This window comes from Euprymna scolopes, chromosome 2, assembly GCF_053919585.1.
Source record: "Euprymna scolopes isolate OS-2025 chromosome 2, ASM5391958v1, whole genome shotgun sequence".
NCBI classification, from domain to species: domain Eukaryota; kingdom Metazoa; phylum Mollusca; class Cephalopoda; order Sepiida; family Sepiolidae; genus Euprymna; species Euprymna scolopes.
In genome coordinates, this window is record NC_136483.1 from 135185747 (window position 1) to 135206123 (window position 20377).

Sequence of the window (20377 nt, forward strand, 5' to 3'; positions counted from 1 at the left end):
TAGAAGTTGGAGTTAAAAAACTTAAAACACAGGACTTTAATTAAATAAAAAAGTAAAAAGGGAGAGGCAATTTAAATAAAGTTAAAAGATTACAATGGGGAGAGAGTGATTGAGAAGAAAAAAAGGAATAGAGACAGAAATAGAGAAAGAAAATATAGAGAAAACAAAATAGAGAGAAAAAGAAGAGAGAAAATATATACACATATACACATACACATACACACACATATACACACATATACATACATATATATATATATATATACATATACATACATACATATATACATACTTTACTTCTATATATATATATATACATACATACATATATACATACTTCATCCCTCCTCTCCCCCCCCTCCACATCACATATATATATATATATATATATATATATATGATATGGAGAAGAAAAGAAAAAAGAAATAAAGGGTTATAATAAAGAGAATAAGAACTAGAAGGAAAAGGAAAGAATAATGAGATCTAGTTAAATAGAGAAAGAGAGAAAGTAAGAATTTGACAGTATATAGAAAAAGAAAAAGAAAAAGAAAAAATCTGCGTGTCAACCAATTTATGAACAATTATACAATTCAGTAATGAAGCATATTATTACAAATACAAACAGAAGATACAATCCAAGCGTCAGAGATGAACGTGTCAAAAAAGGCAGGGAATGCATTCTGCTAGCATATTTATCCTCTTACATACGTCCACGAGTAAAATCAACGCAATTCAAACATACGTCTACCATTAATTAGGCCCTTTATGCTAAATGATATAAGTTTAAAGTTTTCGCGTTTTTATTAGATAAATATATGAATAAAAGAAAAAAATAATGATAAAACAATATTAAAATTATTATTAATAACAATAAACATAATAGTAATGATAATAATAATAATAATAATAATAATAAAAACAGAATAAAATTAATATTTATTATCTTTTTAATATAACATATTTAGCCATAAGAGGGGATTAAATAAATTAAATAGGTCCAATAATTATAAATAAAAAACTACTAATATTTATGTATATAAAAAGAATATAATACAAATATATATATATATATATATATATATAGATATATAACCACACACACACATATATATACCCAAATATACACACACATACACACACATATATATATATATACATATATATATATATATACATATACATGCACATAAGTAAAGGTTTAACTATACTATTAAGTTGGAAGTTTAAGCTATTTAAGTATAGATATAAAGTCATATTAAATCACAAAATAATACATTCAATACCAGATTACTAATAACACAGATACAAGTACACTTACCTATAAATATATTCAGGCAAAAGAAGTAATTAAATCAACGAAATACTCAAAAATAGCGACGCACAGGTAGATATTACCCTAATTAAAAATAATAAGATACATATGTATATACTCACAGAGAACCAACCGACATACTAATAAGCATATATATATATATATATATATATATATATATATATATATATATATATATATATATATATATATATATATACATATATATAATCTTATGTATACACATACATACAAAAAATACACAAATATATGCACACAATCATATACTAATACACAACAACGCACACACACATATATATACTCACACATAAATATGTATAATTTACATAAATTATATATATAGAAATACATAAGAATACAAATAATTTGGCAAGGGTACAGATAGATGCATACACACATAGAAACATACAAATGGATTGAATAAACATGGGAGGGTATACCAAATAATATAGAAATATATAGATCTAAGTACACACGGTCATAAAATAAATACATAGACACATACATATACACATAGACACACATGTATATAAGATAGGAGAAGTAAAGAATGAAATCAGGAGAGGAGAAAGTATATTAATAGAATATTAATAAATTATAGAAATCAGTGACAATTTTTAATTTATTTAAATTTCATATCTAAACTAAATTACTTAAAAGATGGGTTTTATAATGTTTGCAATTAATTGAATTTTCGTGCTTCTTATTTAATAATTTATCTCTTTCTCTAAAAGTAAGTATAAATAATTTCTCATAAAGACATAGGTAGCAAGGCAAGTTTAAAGATGAGCAGGTTTTCGCTTTCTTTAAAATTTTCCAATTTACTATTGGGGAGTAACCTTGCTCTACTAGTTCATTGTAATATTTAGACAAGGAAGTTCTATTTTTGTACTCATTATTTTCAAAAGAGCACTTGTGACCGGTAAATCTTTCTTTAAAATTGTTATTTGTCATTCCTATGTAATATTTTTTTTCATTCGGATTTTCCTTAGTAGAAATTGTTGCTTGGTACACTACAGAAGTAATTTGACAATTTCCTTTAAGAGGGCATTTTGATTTAATTCTACAGTTACAACTTTCGGTAGCAATGGGTGTGCTATTTTTGTTTAATATTTTGTTATTATGTTTTTTAATTATTTTTTCAAGGTTTTCATTACAACTATAACTAAGTTTTATTGTATTTTTATTGAAAATTTTATGTAGTATGTTATTAATAGGGAAGTGCTTTTTAATTAAGTTTAAGAATTTCATTCCTAGATTTGTTTTAAGTTTCAGATTAAAAGGGGGATTGTACCACAGGATTTTTCTCTTACGGTTTCTATTTGTATTTGTGTTTGGGTGTGTTGGTTCTATGAACTCAATTTGGGTGTTTTTGTATCCACTATCCTTAAGGGCCCTGTTATAGAAATATTTATGTTTATTAAATGTTTCAAGATTGGAAGAATTGTCACTGATTCTTTTACTAATGGATTTGGGGATATGCCTAATGATAGATTTTGGGTGATTTGATAGGGGGTGTACATAAATTGGGTTTGAGTTTTCCTTCCTATATGGTTGGTAGATGCCTTTCCTTAAATCAAAGTTCACATCCAAAAAATTTACAGTTTTAACATCTGATATAATATCCACTTTTAATTTAATTCTACGGAATTCATTTAAGATAATCTTTTTGGTTCTTTCACATTTAGGGCCGTTGGATTCCTTGATGATCATCAGTCCATCATCACGATACAAGCCTATATCCATGACATTGATGTCTTTGGTTAAGTTGTATAGTATGAATAGACCTACTAAGTCTGTCATTTCAGCCGAATCCAAAGACCCCATGGAAATGTCAAACAGGTCATTTTGATCTTTTTTCAACCACTGATCATTTCCACTAATTAATGTAGTATTTCTACATGTCCGTATAATTTCAATTTCAGTGTCTTTTATATCAGACAGGAGTTTAGCAAACTCCATCACCTCTTCGAATAGTTCCTTAGATATGGAGGGATAGTAATTCACAATATCGAATTGTAAGAAAGTACAATTCTTTTTATTATGTATATTGGAAAACCATTTAATGGTATCCGCTGTGTTAATCCATAGATTTAGCTTATATGTTGATTTAATTTGATAGTTAACTCTTTCTAGTATATTTTTACTTAATTTACCTATTTCGGGTTTCGTAGGATTAATTAACCTAGTTGTAGGTTTATTTTCAAAATTTATCTTATGGTCTTTAAGCAAAATATATGACTGTTTTTTTTGTAAAATTCCCACTCTATTACTAATTTTAAGTTTGTCAGTTATTTCTTTACTATCCTTGTCAATTTTTTTGCAAATATCTATATTTGATTTTTTGTAATTTTTTGTAATATTTTCTTTAATAAGCTTGTTATATTCATGTGTAGTTAGTTTGTAGAAATTTTGCGTCTTATTTCAATAAAAATACAATAAAACTTAGTTATAGTTGTAATGAAAACCTTGAAAAAATAATTAAAAAACATAATAACAAAATATTAAACAAAAATAGCACACCCATTGCTACCGAAAGTTGTAACTGTAGAATTAAATCAAAATGCCCTCTTAAAGGAAATTGTCAAATTACTTCTGTAGTGTACCAAGCAACTATTTCTACTAAGGAAAATCCGAATGAAAAAAAATATTACATAGGAATGACAAATAACAATTTTAAAGAAAGATTTACCGGTCACAAGTGCTCTTTTGAAAATAATGAGTACAAAAATAGAACTTCCTTGTCTAAATATTACAATGAACTAGTAGAGCAAGGTTACTCCCCAATAGTAAATTGGAAAATTTTAAAGAAAGCGAAAACCTGCTCATCTTTAAACTCGCCTTGCTACCTATGTCTTTATGAGAAATTATTTATACTTACTTTTAGAGAAAGAGATAAATTATTAAATAAGAAGCACGAAAATTCAATTAATTGCAAACATTATAAAACCCATCTTTTAAGTAATTTAGTTTAGATATGAAATTTAAATAAATTAAAAATTGTCACTGATTTCTATAATTTATTAATATTCTATTAATATACTTTCTCCTCTCCTGATTTCATTCTTTACTTCTCCTATCTTATATACATGTGTGTCTATGTGTATATGTATGTGTCTATGTATTTATTTTATGACCGTGTGTACTTAGATCTATATATTTCTATATTATTTGGTATACCCTCCCATGTTTATTCAATCCATTTGTATGTTTCTATGTGTGTATGCATCTATCTGTACCCTTGCCAAATTATTTGTATTCTTATGTATTTCTATATATATAATTTATGTAAATTATACATATTTATGTGTGAGTATATATATGTGTGTGTGCGTTGTTGTGTATTAGTATATGATTGTGTGCATATATTTGTGTATTTTTTGTATGTATGTGTATACATAAGATTATATATATGTATATATATATATATATATATATATATATATATATATATATATATATATATATATATATGCTTATTAGTATGTCGGTTGGTTCTCTGTGAGTATATACATATGTATCTTATTATTTTTAATTAGGGTAATATCTACCTGTGCGTCGCTATTTTTGAGTATTTCGTTGATTTAATTACTTCTTTTGCCTGAATATATTTATAGGTAAGTGTACTTGTATCTGTGTTATTAGTAATCTGGTATTGAATGTATTATTTTGTGATTTAATATGACTTTATATCTATACTTAAATAGCTTAAACTTCCAACTTAATAGTATAGTTAAACCTTTACTTATGTGCATGTATATGTATATATATATATATATGTATATATATATATATGTGTGTGTATGTGTGTGTATATTTGGGTATATATATGTGTGTGTGTGGTTATATATCTATATATATATATATATATTTGTATTATATTCTTTTTATATACATAAATATTAGTAGTTTTTTATTTATAATTATTGGACCTATTTAATTTATTTAATCCCCTCTTATGGCTAAATATGTTATATTAAAAAGATAATAAATATTAATTTTATTCTGTTTTTATTATTATTATTATTATTATTATCATTACTATTATGTTTATTGTTATTAATAATAATTTTAATATTGTTTTATCATTATTTTTTTCTTTTATTCATATATTTATCTAATAAAAACGCGAAAACTTTAAACTTATATCATTTAGCATAAAGGGCCTAATTAATGGTAGACGTATGTTTGAATTGCGTTGATTTTACTCGTGGACGTATGTAAGAGGATAAATATGCTAGCAGAATGCATTCCCTGCCTTTTTTGACACGTTCATCTCTGACGCTTGGATTGTATCTTCTGTTTGTATTTGTAATAATATGCTTCATTACTGAATTGTATAATTGTTCATAAATTGGTTGACACGCAGATTTTTTCTTTTTCTTTTTCTTTTTCTATATACTGTCAAATTCTTACTTTCTCTCTTTCTCTATTTAACTAGATCTCATTATTCTTTCCTTTTCCTTCTAGTTCTTATTCTCTTTATTATAACCCTTTATTTCTTTTTTCTTTTCTTCTCCATATCATATATATATATATATATATATATATATATATATATGTGATGTGGAGGGGGGGGGGGAGAGGAGGGATGAAGTATGTATATATGTATGTATGTATATATATATATATAGAAGTAAAGTATGTATATATGTATGTATGTATATGTATATATATATATATATGTATGTATATGTGTGTATATGTGTGTGTATGTGTATGTGTATATGTGTATATATTTTCTCTCTTCTTTTTCTCTCTATTTTGTTTTCTCTATATTTTCTTTCTCTATTTCTGTCTCTATTCCTTTTTTTCTTCTCAATCACTCTCTCCCCATTGTAATCTTTTAACTTTATTTAAATTGCCTCTCCCTTTTTACTTTTTTATTTAATTAAAGTCCTGTGTTTTAAGTTTTTTAACTCCAACTTCTAAAGAGTTCCTACCTAAAATAAAAATCCATTATTCATTGAACTTTTGAATAGTCAAGTCGCTGCCTGATGATATCTGTTGTTTGATTGAAACAAGTGGCTGTTTGTAGCAGCGGGATGTGAGCATGTTTATATAACAATAAACAAGTATTATCAGCTCTTTTTATTGAGCACTATCTAACAACCTCGTTGAATTCATTAGTCCATTACTTTTGAATATAAAAAAACCCCGAGTATATATATATATATATATATATATATATATATGAATATATATGCATATGCATATATTAATGCTTATATATGATTTCAGTTGCCTTCTCTTCTTTTCCTTTATTCACAGCATATTTCATGTACAGCATGCTTGTGGGGTTCCAGCTTTTTCCATAGATTTCTGCTATCAATGTAGCATCACAAGTTTTTCGTAGCACAAACGTTTACGTATTATTTTCCGACGGAATTAGAAATACTATGAAACAAATCAGAAGCCTGTCAAAAATAGGCAAACCGGAGTGATTAATGCCCGGATCCGGGCCAAAGATAACAGGGTAGTGCGCTTAATTTACGTGACAGATTCAGCGAGAGCAATGAGTTCCAGAAAGATGAAGAAAGAGATGATAGGCTCTACCCTGTTGTCGCTAAACGATTAAATCCCATCTCAAACTTGCTAGCCAAAATAAGCCGTTCGCAATCGTGCAGTGTCCGTCTGGGTTTTGGAGGTTTTACCGCAATAAAACCTCAACCCCTCCCTACCCTGCATGCCTGAATTGCCATGAAATATACCCTCCAAAAACGGAGCGCTTCGTAACCGATGCTTACCTTATCAAGAAAACTCGCAGTACCAGGTCTCCGCTCTTACAGGACATATAATACTATTGCGCGTCGACGGCTAGGCTTTTGTTAATCAAATGATGATGAATTGAGTTGAAGGGGGTGCCCTCTGATCTCAGCGAGTGGACTGGTAGACACCTACCTTCTTTGGACAGGTCTGCATATGATGCCACAGGAAAAATGGATATAATTTTTTTTGTTTTTTTTTTCTAATGAGAAAATGAGGGATTGGCGGTAATTTTATATCAGAAAATTGAGTTAATATTTTATTAATTACGTGGACAGGAATGTGTAATATAAAACCACGCGGAAACATAGAAAGAGATTATATACCAACATGAAGATTGGCAGAATCTAAAGTCGCAGAAGACAAAAAGGGATTTAAAAACCCATTTTTCACACCTTATCTAAAATCACGTATATATATATATATTGTGTGTGTGTTTGCATGCGTTGTTATGTATGTGCAAGTTATATGTATATATATATATGTATATCCGTATATATATGTATATATATTCGTAAATATAGGCATACATAAAACAGTCATTAGCACATAATCATACACTTGTTTTATACATACACACGCACATATAAATATATAATAGGCGTCTTAATTAATAAACCAAGTAATATAAACTATATATAAGGCGATGCATTTATATATTTCTATTATTTATTTATGTCAACATGTGTTAGTGTTTTATAAGTCTACATTTATGTGTAAAATTCGAAATTTGATATACAGGGTAATGAGATTTGGGAAAGTCTTTCTAATCCGTTTTCGGCCAGAAATTTGGCTTAATGGGGTCAAAGTTCAACGATTTGACCTTTGAGAACCCTACAAAACTCCTCCGCCAATTTTGGTATAAACAATTGGAATTTTAGATATAGGCTCCGTGCACATGGATTTAACTTAATTTGAGCCCAAAACAATACATTTTAAGAGGTCATAATAGGGATTAAAGTAAAAAAAACAAAATTACCTGTGCGGTCTCTACCAAATTACTCAGACAATTTCTGGTGTAAACATTTGAAATTTTACATAAAGTGTATTCAGAGACAGGGAAAGCTTTTTAATCGGTTTGGGTCGAAAAATTGAGCTACCAATATATAAATCGTCAGAATTTATAGATGGACGTCTATGAATTCTGACGATGCTAGTTGGATATTTCCTCTCTTTGAGGATCTTCCTCTAGCTGAAACAATATGTAAACTCATTCTGGACTCACATTAATAAATTTCCTATATATATATATATATATATATATATATATATATATATATATATATATATATATATATATACGTTCAACGTTATTTGTTCATTTTTACCTTTTTAATTTTAACTATTTCTTATTTGCCTGACGGTAGCTCAAACTATAGAACGGTAAACATTTTGATTTGGAGAACACCTTAGTATAATTATTCTTACTTTTTAAATCACTACTAAAAATTGGGTACACTATAATAATCAAGCGAGAATGGGCTCTTTGATAATAAGTACGGAATCTGGCAAAAATAAAATCTATTAAATATGAAAATAACGAAAACACTTAGAGATGGATGCTAAAAGGATACGTAAACCGGGAAACAGAATCCCTAATAACAGCAGCACGAGATAACTCGATAAGAACTACCCACATCAAAGCAAATATCGATAAAACACAAGAAAACAGCAAACGCAGATTCTGTGGACAAAGAGACGAAACGATAAACCATATAGTAAGCGAATGCAGCCAACTATCCCCAAAAGGAATACAAAAACAGGCACGACTAAGTAAAGAGGGCAGTACGCTGGGAATTATGCAAACAACTGCATCTCGATCGCACAGAAAACTGTTACAAGCCTAAGCCAACCACAGTAATGGAAAGCGAGAATCAGAAATTCCTATGGGGCATGAACATGCCAACAGATGAACTCATTCAAGCAAGAAAGCCGGATGTCGTCATAATTAACAAAAAAGAAATCCATGTCAAATCGTAGGCTTTGCTGACCACAAAATCAATATTAAAGAAAAGGAGAAACTGAACAAATGCACGAAGATAGCAATAGAGCTGAAAGGGATATGGATGTTGAAGAAAATCAAAGTAATACCTTTAATAGTCGGAACAATACGAACAATTCCGAATATTATTGGGAAAAAATGGAAGAAATTTGAATCAGGAGAATGGCTGGAAAGATACAATGAATAACAATAATGAAAACAGCTGAAATATTAAGGAAAACCCTTGAAGAGGCCAGACAGACTGCTGCAGAGGCAAAACATGAAGGAGTGAAGCGGTATATGGAGCCAAGAATATTGAAGGTGCATATCTACAAATCCTCTATTCCCTTACCTATCCCCTCCCATTGTCATCACCTCTCCCCAAAAGAGTGTTGCCAAATAGGCGAAAAGAGACAAGATCGAGGAGAGAGCACTGACCAGATCTCCGCTGGACAACTGCGAAGAGAACTGGAACCTTGTCACTCAAATTCCAGAGGAGACCAATGGGAGAAATCAATGGTAAGCACCTGTTGCGATAGCACAAGTTCATTTGCAAATGTTATTAAAAGGTGGAGAGTACTGGAAATCTGGGGAGACTTGTTGTAACTCAGCTTCCAGGAAACACCAGTCTGTTTTCAAGGAGAGATCTTTGATGACATGTGTGAAAGCCCCTTCAGAGCCAACAATAATAATAGCAGCAGCAGCAGAAAATTAGTAGATTAACATTCACAGTAAATTTACTACCAGAAAATGAAATTTTACTTTTTAGTATATGTGAACATACTGAAAATAATGGCAGAAAGAAAAAAAAAAAGAAATTTAAGTGCGACATAAGCTTCCTATATAAATTTAACGTAAAATGATTGTTTTCAGGTCGTTTAAATTTTTTAGAGATGTTCACTAAATTTTTCTTAAGTCCAAAGGGCAAGATCGTAAAAATATACGCAATCGGTGAAAAAAAGTAGATACTCACTATAAAGAAAAAAAACGTACAGAAATTATCTCACATTGATTTTTTTCTGATTAACTGCTCGAATCTCTTGGAAATAAGAACTAATTTTACGTTCATTTTTTCTACTTTATTTAACAAAATTTTTCGATACTTTAAGTACTGTATCCTTATTTGTTTTTTGCTTGTATTTGAAAAATATTTTTGCCATTTTGTAATCATAGCTTTTTGTTGTGAAAGAAAATAATGTATTCGCACACCATGTAAATCCATTCAAATAGGAACTTGCGATTTTCCATTTTTAGGCATTTTTAAACAGACTTTAAAAAAGTTAGTGGTAAAAATAAAATAAAACCACAAAAATAGATTTTACATATACATTTCATTTAAAATGATCGCTCTTTTCGAACTAAACACTGCTTTAAGGATATGCAATCAATTGTGTTTGTTTTAAATCGTGGTCATGTTTTTCATAGCATAAAGCATACAACGCCTAAAACAATCCATGACTAGCTACATGATTTCTTTGAATTGTATTTTTCTAACTAAGGAGTCATCGTTCGTTATGGTCTAAAGAACAATAGAGGATAAGGGATAATGTTTGGCGCCAGTTAAATATTGAGAAAAATACCTTGACAGTTGCAGACTACACCTGGATCTGGGCTGGATTTGTTTACTTAATGGGATAATTCAAGTATTTTTTAATATTAGACTTGAAAACGAGCATGCCATAGTCAACTATGAAGAACTCCTGTGGTATTGTGTTCAACAGATAGATAGTTATTGGAAAGAAACTCTGCTTACAGAAATTTCATTTAGCACATAATACACAGATGAAACAATGAATTTTTTATAGTGGTTGTAGTTAGACGAGTTTTTGCTATGAATGTTTTGCAGGGGAAACAGAAATTAGAGTTTAGAGTTATTTTTAGATTAATTTTTCAATTATTTAGTTCATAAGATAGTTCGAGCATTTTAATACTTTTAATAAAAGTGCTGTTTGTAAGTTGAATATTAGCTCATACTGAAATCAGTTTCTAAAAATTTCCAGGCTTTATAGGTTAATTAAAGCATTGAGTCATACTATATATAAAATATGGGTTATTATACGGACTACTATCCAAAATATTTAATTGACAAAAATATTTGCTGCCTGTAAACTGTCACTTTTAAGGTTGTTTATATGTAATCGCCTAAAAATGAAAAATCGCAACTCTAGATTGTCACAGAACTGAGACAACAATTTTGCCAATATACATCAGAAATAAAGTGTAATATTTGAAAAAATACACCAATTTTTATGACAAAATTTAAATATACATGAAAAATACAAATATTACTGAAGTGTGAGCATATACCTTTTCTCGTCCTACAAAATAAACTCTAATAATTAGCGCTCATAGTTTAACGCATAAAGAAATCGAGTGTTAGACCCCATGAAAAGAGGTTTTGATCCAAGAGAACTAACTGAAATATTATAGCCTAATCGTGGAAACGCGTTATTATAACATTCCATCGTTTGAAATGAAAGTTTGAAAAACTTGTTGAAAGAACAGTTAATCTGGAGGGCGAAATCATAATTCTCCTCTCACTAACGAAACCTCCAGTAATCGTCCGATCTTTCGCTTTTATCTGTTTTCTGTCAATTTCTCCCCTTTCCTTGGAAGCGCTGTCTCCAAGGACGTTCACAGATGGAGCAACTGGTAACGAGAAATGTCAGAATATTATCGGTCGTAATTAAAAAATGTGTAAAATACGAAAATGAGCATAAAGCACCTGCACAAAGTTTGTCGTATCGTCTCTAATGAATTTTGTACAGTGTCGAAAAGGCAAAGAAGCAACGTCAAATAATTAGATGGCAACACGGAATATTTAATGAAAAAAAAGCTAATAAAAAAAGAATAATATTACAAATTGATTGCTAAAATCACTTTGCCTCGCGCGAAGAACATGTTTTCTTTTCAGTTATGTTTGATTTATCTTTGTTTAAATGTAATTTGATTTTGATTTTTTTGTTACTTTTGGGTTTTTATATGGCTAGTTTTAAGAATATGAAAACTTTCACAGTTATCAGGTGTTTTAATAATGCATCAATTATCTTGTTTTCTTTATTTGATGTTTGTGTTCGTTAATTTATTTTGCACATTTCAGATATGTGGTTTGTGATGAAGCGGTCCGTCTGTCAGACTTTCATTTGAAAACGGATTTTCATTGCAACATGCGTAAATAATAATAATAATAATAATAATAATAACAACAACAATAATAATAACAATGATAATAGCAACAACAACAATAATAACAACAACAATAATAATAATAATAACAATAATAACAATAATAATAACAACAACAATAATAATATTAATAATAACAACAACAACAACAATAACAACAACAATATTAATGATAATAACAACAATAATAATTACAACAACAATAATAATAATAACAACAACAACAATAATAGCAATAATAATAACAACAACAATAATAATCATAATCATAATCATAATACTAATACTACTACTACTACTACTACTACTACTAATAATAATAATAATAATATCATCTGAGACAGGTTTTTGTATGTTTAAAAGAAGCTAGTTGTCTTCTTTGATCGAACATGTAAATTGGAAATAGCATTTTTATTGTGTTTTCACTGGTAAATTTGAAATAGAATTTTTCGTTGGTTTGAAACTTGAGCTTGGGTTTGAAATTTGAAATAGGATTTTAGTTGGCTTGTAACAAGTACATTTTAAATAGTATTAATAGAATGGTGGTTGATTTTTTTCACAAGTAAATTTGTAGTAATATTCTGGTTGATTTAAAACAGGTGAGTTTGAAATTGTATTCTAGTTGGATTTTTGTTTTGCAGAAGTAAATTTTAAATAGCATTTTAGTTTGTCATCTACAAATGAATTTCCAATAGCATTAATAACATTATTGTTATTTTAAAACAAGTAAGTTTGAAATAACATTCTCGTTGGATTTTCACAAGTACATTTTAAATAGCATTTTAGTTTGTCAATCACGAATAATTGTCTAAGAGCATTAATATCATTACTGTTATTTTGAAACAAGTAATTTTGAAATAGCATTCTCCTAAATTTTTAATCGATTTCTAGTTGTTTTTTCACAAACAGATTTTAAATAGCATTCCTGTTTTTCTGTCCTACTTAAATTTAAAATAGCATGTATTTCTCAATAGTGAGTTTGAAATTACAAATTCTTTGATTTGTCTCAAGAAAGTATGAAATAGCATTTTAGATTGTCGGTCACTATTTTTGTGAAAATAATTATTGTGAAAATAATTATTGTGAAAATAATTATTGTGAAAATAATTATTGTGAAAATAGTTATTGTGAAAATAATTATTGTGAAAATAATTATTGTGAAAATAATTTTTGTGAAAATAGGTGTTGTGAAAATAATTATTGTGAAAATAATTATTGTGAAATACAACTTCCGTGATTTGTTACTATTAAATTTTAAATAGCACTAACAAAGGCGCCGGCCTGGTTCGGTTGTAAAATTCGCTTAAATATAATATTTTAATTCATGCAGAGTTTATATAAGTTACTAAAGAGTCAATACTTTTTCGATTATTATATATATTATATTGTACCCAATATATAGTAGTTATTTCAAAAGTTAAAAAAATAAAATATTTCTTGAGTGTCATCAGCTAGAATCGAACCCGAAACCAAAACTTATAAAGTATTCTTGGTAAAAGTATTTATTATAAGATTCAAGCAGACAAGCAAACAAGCAAGTCACGTGTTGTTAGTCTGTTACGAATACATAAAAAAATAATAATAATTTAATTGGTTTGCCACCCGTAAGCATTTTTGATTTGTCAAAAGTAAGTTCGAAATAGAATTATCGTTGGTTTGTGACACTTAACTCTGAAATAAAAGCTTTGTTGCTATTGTGGTTGATTCGAAAAGAGAATTACCATTGCTAAACGCAACTTCACACATCCTCTTTTTATAGACGTGACTAAAGATTAGTCCGTCCATCAATCACGCTTACGTCACAAAAACAATCAGTAAATTCTCAGATGCTATTGCAACATCATATAAGTACTTTACTTCGATACATTATTTGAGATAACTCTTATTATACATATAATTAAGTTATGTCCGTTGGTTTGTATGTCACGCTTCAGTTTGAAATAGCATTTTCGTCCAATGTAATAGACACGCATTCACTTTCTATTTGAAAATGCCAACATCTTAACGGAAATTCTCTGTTGTTGTGGCCCCAGGACAACAACGTAATGAAAAGTTAATTTACCATTCGATAAGCAGGTTTAATTGAAGTTTTAACGAGGGCAAAAATTAAAACATTTAGAATAAACAGAAACATTTAACAAGCTTCGATCTAATCAAATCTGCGCCATCTCCCCTTCCCTGTTTCTCTCACACACGTACATGTACTCTCCCTTCCTATCTCCCTATTTTGTTAACTTTATTTGTTAACTTTCGTTAAGACTATGTCGTCTTTTCATATTTAACTTTGCACTTCTTTTGATGTGTTACTCTCACCTTTCCACTCCTCTTTCATCCCGCTATGTCTGTTTTTATTTCCTTCTGTCTTATTCGCTCTATATCCCTCTCGTTGACCCTTTGCCTCTGTACATGTTTTTAATGATGAGTTTTTTTTACTCCTGTGTAATCACTGTTTCTATGTCGTTTTATTTAACTGTGCACTCTCTGCCCTCTGATTTTTTTCTGTTTAAAGATAGTTACTTGATTGATGCTTTTCTTCCTTTCTTTTACTCTTCTGTTCTCTTTCATGCTTTCCTCCTTCCCACCGCCTCTCTCTCTCTCTCTCTCTCTCTCTCTCTATATATATATATATATATATATATATATATATATATATATATACATATATATGGGGTAATAGTCTATAATGTCAATATACAAAAAGTAGATATCGACGAAGTGATTACACTTATTCTTCCTCTAATTACATTGAATTACCGTATATGGATATACATATATATGTGTACACACACACACACACACACATATATATATATATATATATATATATATATATATATATATATATATATATATATGCGAAGCCAAGTACGTCCAAAGATGGAGTACTGCTGCCACATCTGGGCTGGAGCTTCAAAAAACAGCCTATTCTGCCTTGACAAAGTACAAAATAGACTCCGTGGCTCTTCCCTGCAACCTCTCTCCCACAGAAGAGACATTGCGAGCCTGTCTTTGCTTTATCGTTATTTCCATGGCAAGTGCTCGTCTGAGCTCCACTCTCTGGTCCCCCTTCGCCAATCCTTCATGATAAACACCTGTCTAGCTAAAACCACTCTCAGTAATTTCCCCCACTCTTTCTCTGTGCCTACATCAAAACGTAGATTTCATGAACATAGTTTTTTTTTCTGAGAAGTGCACGCCCGTTTCCCACCTGACTACAACTTGAACGTCTTCAAGTCCAACATAAACAAATTCCTGATTAATCGCCCCCTTCAGTAAGACACTTTATCAAATCTCCAATACCAACTATTACTACGATATTATCCTACTGATAATTGTACACAAAATAGCCCTTATCCCCGAGTGGCTTCCTGGTCTTGATAAGTGATGATCTCCATGTAAAAAAATCCTCCGACAGATTTTGTAGACTTTCTAAGACCAACTAATTTAAAGCTTGATTGCATATATGTGAGTGTTTTAAGAGGTGAGTTTGGGTTGTATTTAAGTATTTGATGGATATATAATAAAGATTTCAATGAGAAGGCCTTTGTATGCAGTATGTCTTATATTATTCAATTATTTTATTATTCAAATTGTTCAGGGATCTACAGATTTACATTAGGTAAGGAGGCAGATGGTTAAGTGATAATGCTGTTTATCCATTCGGCAAGTAAACATTTTCTTTTGTATGGCAGTCTGAATAGAATCCTTCGGGAAAGTGTTTATAGAGATGACACCTTATACATAACATCCAACTCGCTATAAAACACAAACATTATAGAAAACAAAACTTATCTGGTTCACTCTCCCTATTCTATCAGTATAATATACAACATAGGCAGTTTCCCCTTCGAACTGACAAGCACTTTCCACTCGCTAACAAATTTATATGCTCTTAAATAGAAACACAGCCCAAATTAGTTATTCTTGCTGCCATTTCGTTGGTGCCTTCCAGCCTTTAAATACATAAGTCTAATGAATATTAAACCTTGCTGCATTATGCAAAAAGAGATCCGAACTTTACAAGTCGCCGGTGATTCCTTGACATTCACTTTATAGGGTTCGGTCAGCAAACCACTAATATCCTCCCGTTCTTATTTCAGAAATCTGTATACCACGTACCAGACATTAGATACACAGTAGTAAGTGTGAACTGTTTAACCTTTCACAGCTCGAGCAACAACACTGAAACTTTTTATGTGGATCTACTTCGAGTTGTCATGTAAGTGGTTAAACAGAAAGGCCAAGTCTGATAAGTTGCCCTCGCTTTTCAAACACGGGAGTTCTGTTTCAGGGACAATTATTCATATTCCCTTAGGTTTAATTGTCCGCCAGGCACTGTCAAAGCAAATACTCCAGGTTTCAGAGCAGGTTTAAGAAACAAAATAGACGAGTACTCGTCTGCCAGTCTCCTGGGCTCGAATAAATCAAATACATCCCCTTCTCGGAAGGTATCCGTCAACCAATTTGTTCCACCAGATTTTGCCGGCTATTGCTCCAGTGTGATTACTGCTGTTTCTCAGAAAGGAGCTTCTGGTGCAACTTGAGCATTGCGTTTTGACCAGTGAATCAAGCCACATGCACAATTTATACACCTATTCCAAATATAGGTACGAAAATATGATCAACGCGGCACAAAATACAATCAGGAATAAGGAATTGACAAGCGAGAAAAATAAACTAAGGAAGACAATGATAATGGGGGGTATTCTTAAGCTTATTACATTTAAAAGTCTTCTCCTCGGGGAGAGACATATAAAATTAACCCCACACTGTTGTGGTCTCAAAATGTCAGCGCACATCAGCGGGCCAGATTGTTTGCAATCGGCGTTGACAGGTGAAAAGGTCAGCTCAATGTTGGTAAAATCGGATTCACTAAAAATCTGTTGAAATTTACTAATAATATCTGTATTCATGCTCTGTTTGTCTCGTTTGCTCTCTTTCTAGCTCTTTCTCTTTCTCTCTCTCTCTTTCTCGCTCTTTCTCTTTCTCTCTCTCTTTCTCGCTCTTTCTCTCTCTCTCTTTCTTTGACTCGTTTTTGGTCATTACGAGAGAGAGGATTTATCCTGATTAGCAGCGCTTGAAAAATATTATTATCTGCCCCTGGTCATAAGAGTTAAAATCGATACCAAAAAGGCAACGAGTAGAGTTCTTAAAATTCTTCTTCTTAAATGTAAAAATACAAGAGTATATCTTTATGAAAAAACATACGTTGTTCGTTAATGGCTACAATGCTTATAAGTGTTCATTTTCTGCACAAATGGAATAATATAATAAAATAATTCTACAAAGAAAATGAATGATGATGAAAACCATGCCATTACTGTCACCGAGAACTCGAAGAGAAGCTCCGTTAGCAGACGACACAACGCTCCCTTTATTTTAGAGAAGGTGTCTATCGTTTTATCGTGTCCAACAACTGAGGAACTGGTTACCGTGCCCAGGTTGTAACAACCGCTTTAGGAAAGTCTCCACGTTGGGGAGCAACCAATTTATACTTCTTGGTAAATGTTTTTTTTCCATATTAGTATTGGATTGTGGTTACAAAAGCAAGTAACAAAATATATACTCGCATAAAATTTACGTTTGAAGAATTCACAACTCTACATAGAACATTAATACAAACCTTATGTGGTGTATACGCGAAACAGACATCTATAATATAAACCTCGCCTCTCTGTTTAAACATATGTATGTATATATATGTGCATGTATATATGTATGTATATATGTCTGCCTAATCATTTCGACAATGACGACGGATTTTCACGAGATGGGTATCATTTTAAAGGTCGACCGTTTGGACGACAAATATAAAAGATAGCCCAAAACATTAATTCCTTCGCTCTCAACTAGGCACTTTTCTACCGGTATGGTCGTTTTTTTCACTGATATTTTTTGCAAGTCATTCAACCCGCGGTGTCGCATAAAAGACGTTATGTCGACCGACCGTGACGTCACAACTAAAGTAGGCACATCGGTAAGACCGTTTTTTTTTGTTTTTTTTTTTCCAGCATTTTTTCCTCTGGTGCGTTACGGGTTCGAGCCTACGTACTGCTTCTATTCTTTTTTTTTTTTTTGCGCTCGCAAATATTCTTTTTTTTTTTTTTTTTGCTCAAGCAACACCCTTACACACACCTACACTATCTTTTCCGCCTTCGCGTCACGGGTTCGAGCCTGCCTGCCTGCCTGTCTGCTACAACTTTTTGGGGGTCAACACACACCTCCAAACACCCGAGCAACGCCGGCTATCCAGGCTAGTACCGAATAAAAGATGATACGCATTCATTCAAAAATAAAGATAACTGAACGATCTTATGCAAATATTAGCCGATAACCTGCCACACACTATGTGTAAATTTTCACGACTCAACTTGACGAAACAATCTGTAATTTACTTAAGAGTTGCAGAAAACTTCACGATGAATACAAATGATGTACTATATATCGATTAAAAGTTACTAAGATGAAATAACTTGTATAAAAACATAGCAATGACATTTACCTTTCCATTAATTATATGTAACTGTCCTGTGGAAGTCAATGGAAGCGGTCTCTCATCTATAAGTGTTCTTATTACCTTATGGAGCTAAAAAGGTAAACCCTCTTTAAAACTTCAAATATATCATATTGTTCCCTAAATCTCTACGTTACCTTCGATGTGCTAAATACCACATATCTCCAACCTGAACAAAGTTTAAATATATATATCCGATTTTCATTAAATTTGAATCTTATTTATAAGACAATAATTCAGAGATTTTTTTTCAACTTTTCATCTATTATGACTAGCTGAGTTGGTTTAGACGAAAAGGAAGAGAAAGGGTGGTAACACATAGAGAGTTATATGATGTAAGGTGCCAAATAAAGTAAAAGTCCAAGGAAGTGATTACTATTGAATCTCTGGTAAAGTCAGATGCTCTTGCTAGTGATATAATAAAAGTAATAATAATCTGGGAAGTTCTTATCGTAAGAAACTTTGAATCCTTCATAAACCAGAGAAAAAGAACGCATATACATAAATCAAAGACCTGCACACGCATTGCCAGCAATTAGCCTGATAATTATACTGACAGACTTTATGCAAATAAATAAAAGAGAGGAATTTGTAAGGTTAGTGTTGACGATTGTGTGGACAATGCAATAAAAGAGATTAACATTGTTCTGAGTTCGCTCTTCTTGTCTAGTTATCTATTGTTTGAGTACGCATGGGATAATGCTGAAAATTAGATTTTAATTAATATATTCCTTTTTTTATCTTATACAATTTAATAAGGTAATAAATGAATAAAAAATATTCATACGAGACTTTGAAATAGCATTAATGAGAATTAGGGGCAGCTATTGACGAGAATAATACGTGCTTTAACGCTTATGGTTTATCAGGAGTCTTATTTTCGTAAATTATGCTTTTAAGAACTTACAATTGGTTAATAGATCTTATTAACTTTAGCCTCTCCCCAATTTTCACATAAATAATTTCGAAATATACGGTATAATCACGTTGGCACACCGGTTCTCGTCAGATCACCGAAGTTAAGCAACGTTGAGCCCGGCTAGTACCAGATGGGTGGCCATTTGGGAATTATAGGCGTTGTGTGTGCTTTCCGCTTATCTCGGCATTGTTTTCAGTGGTTCTGAACCTTCTCTTGCCACTGGTATTTAACAATGTCGACTCCGGAGAGGTATGGTTGAAGACTACGAAACTCTTGCCACAAAAATTTGACACGCATGCACCTTATAGTAGGTATTCATATACTGCAAGACTGAAAGAAGTTTCCACAATTAAGAGATAAAATTTCTTTTATTTGATAATGTTTATCATTTTCATGTTGAATTTTATTTTTAACTAGAATCTAAATACGAAATCTAACAAAAAGTTTACCCGTTTACTGATATAAAATATGATAACTTATGCACCTATAGGTCGGAGGTTATATCGATGAAAACGTTGTGCAAATGACACTCGAAATGAAAACATTAGTCTGATTTATTCGTATAATACAAAAAATATATATATATATAGCGAAATGCAAAGATGCTGATACATGATATTAAAAGCACGATCAAAATAAACTATACGAAGAAGAGTATAACAGAAAGAAACAATGCAG

General features: G+C 30.8%; 1 pseudogene; it reads left to right on the forward strand.

The window, feature by feature from the left end:
• The first annotated feature begins 19749 nt into the window (after nucleotides 1-19749).
• On the forward strand, nucleotides 19750-19866 carry LOC145242091 (5S ribosomal RNA; annotated as a pseudogene).
• The last annotated feature ends 511 nt before the right edge of the window (nucleotides 19867-20377 follow it).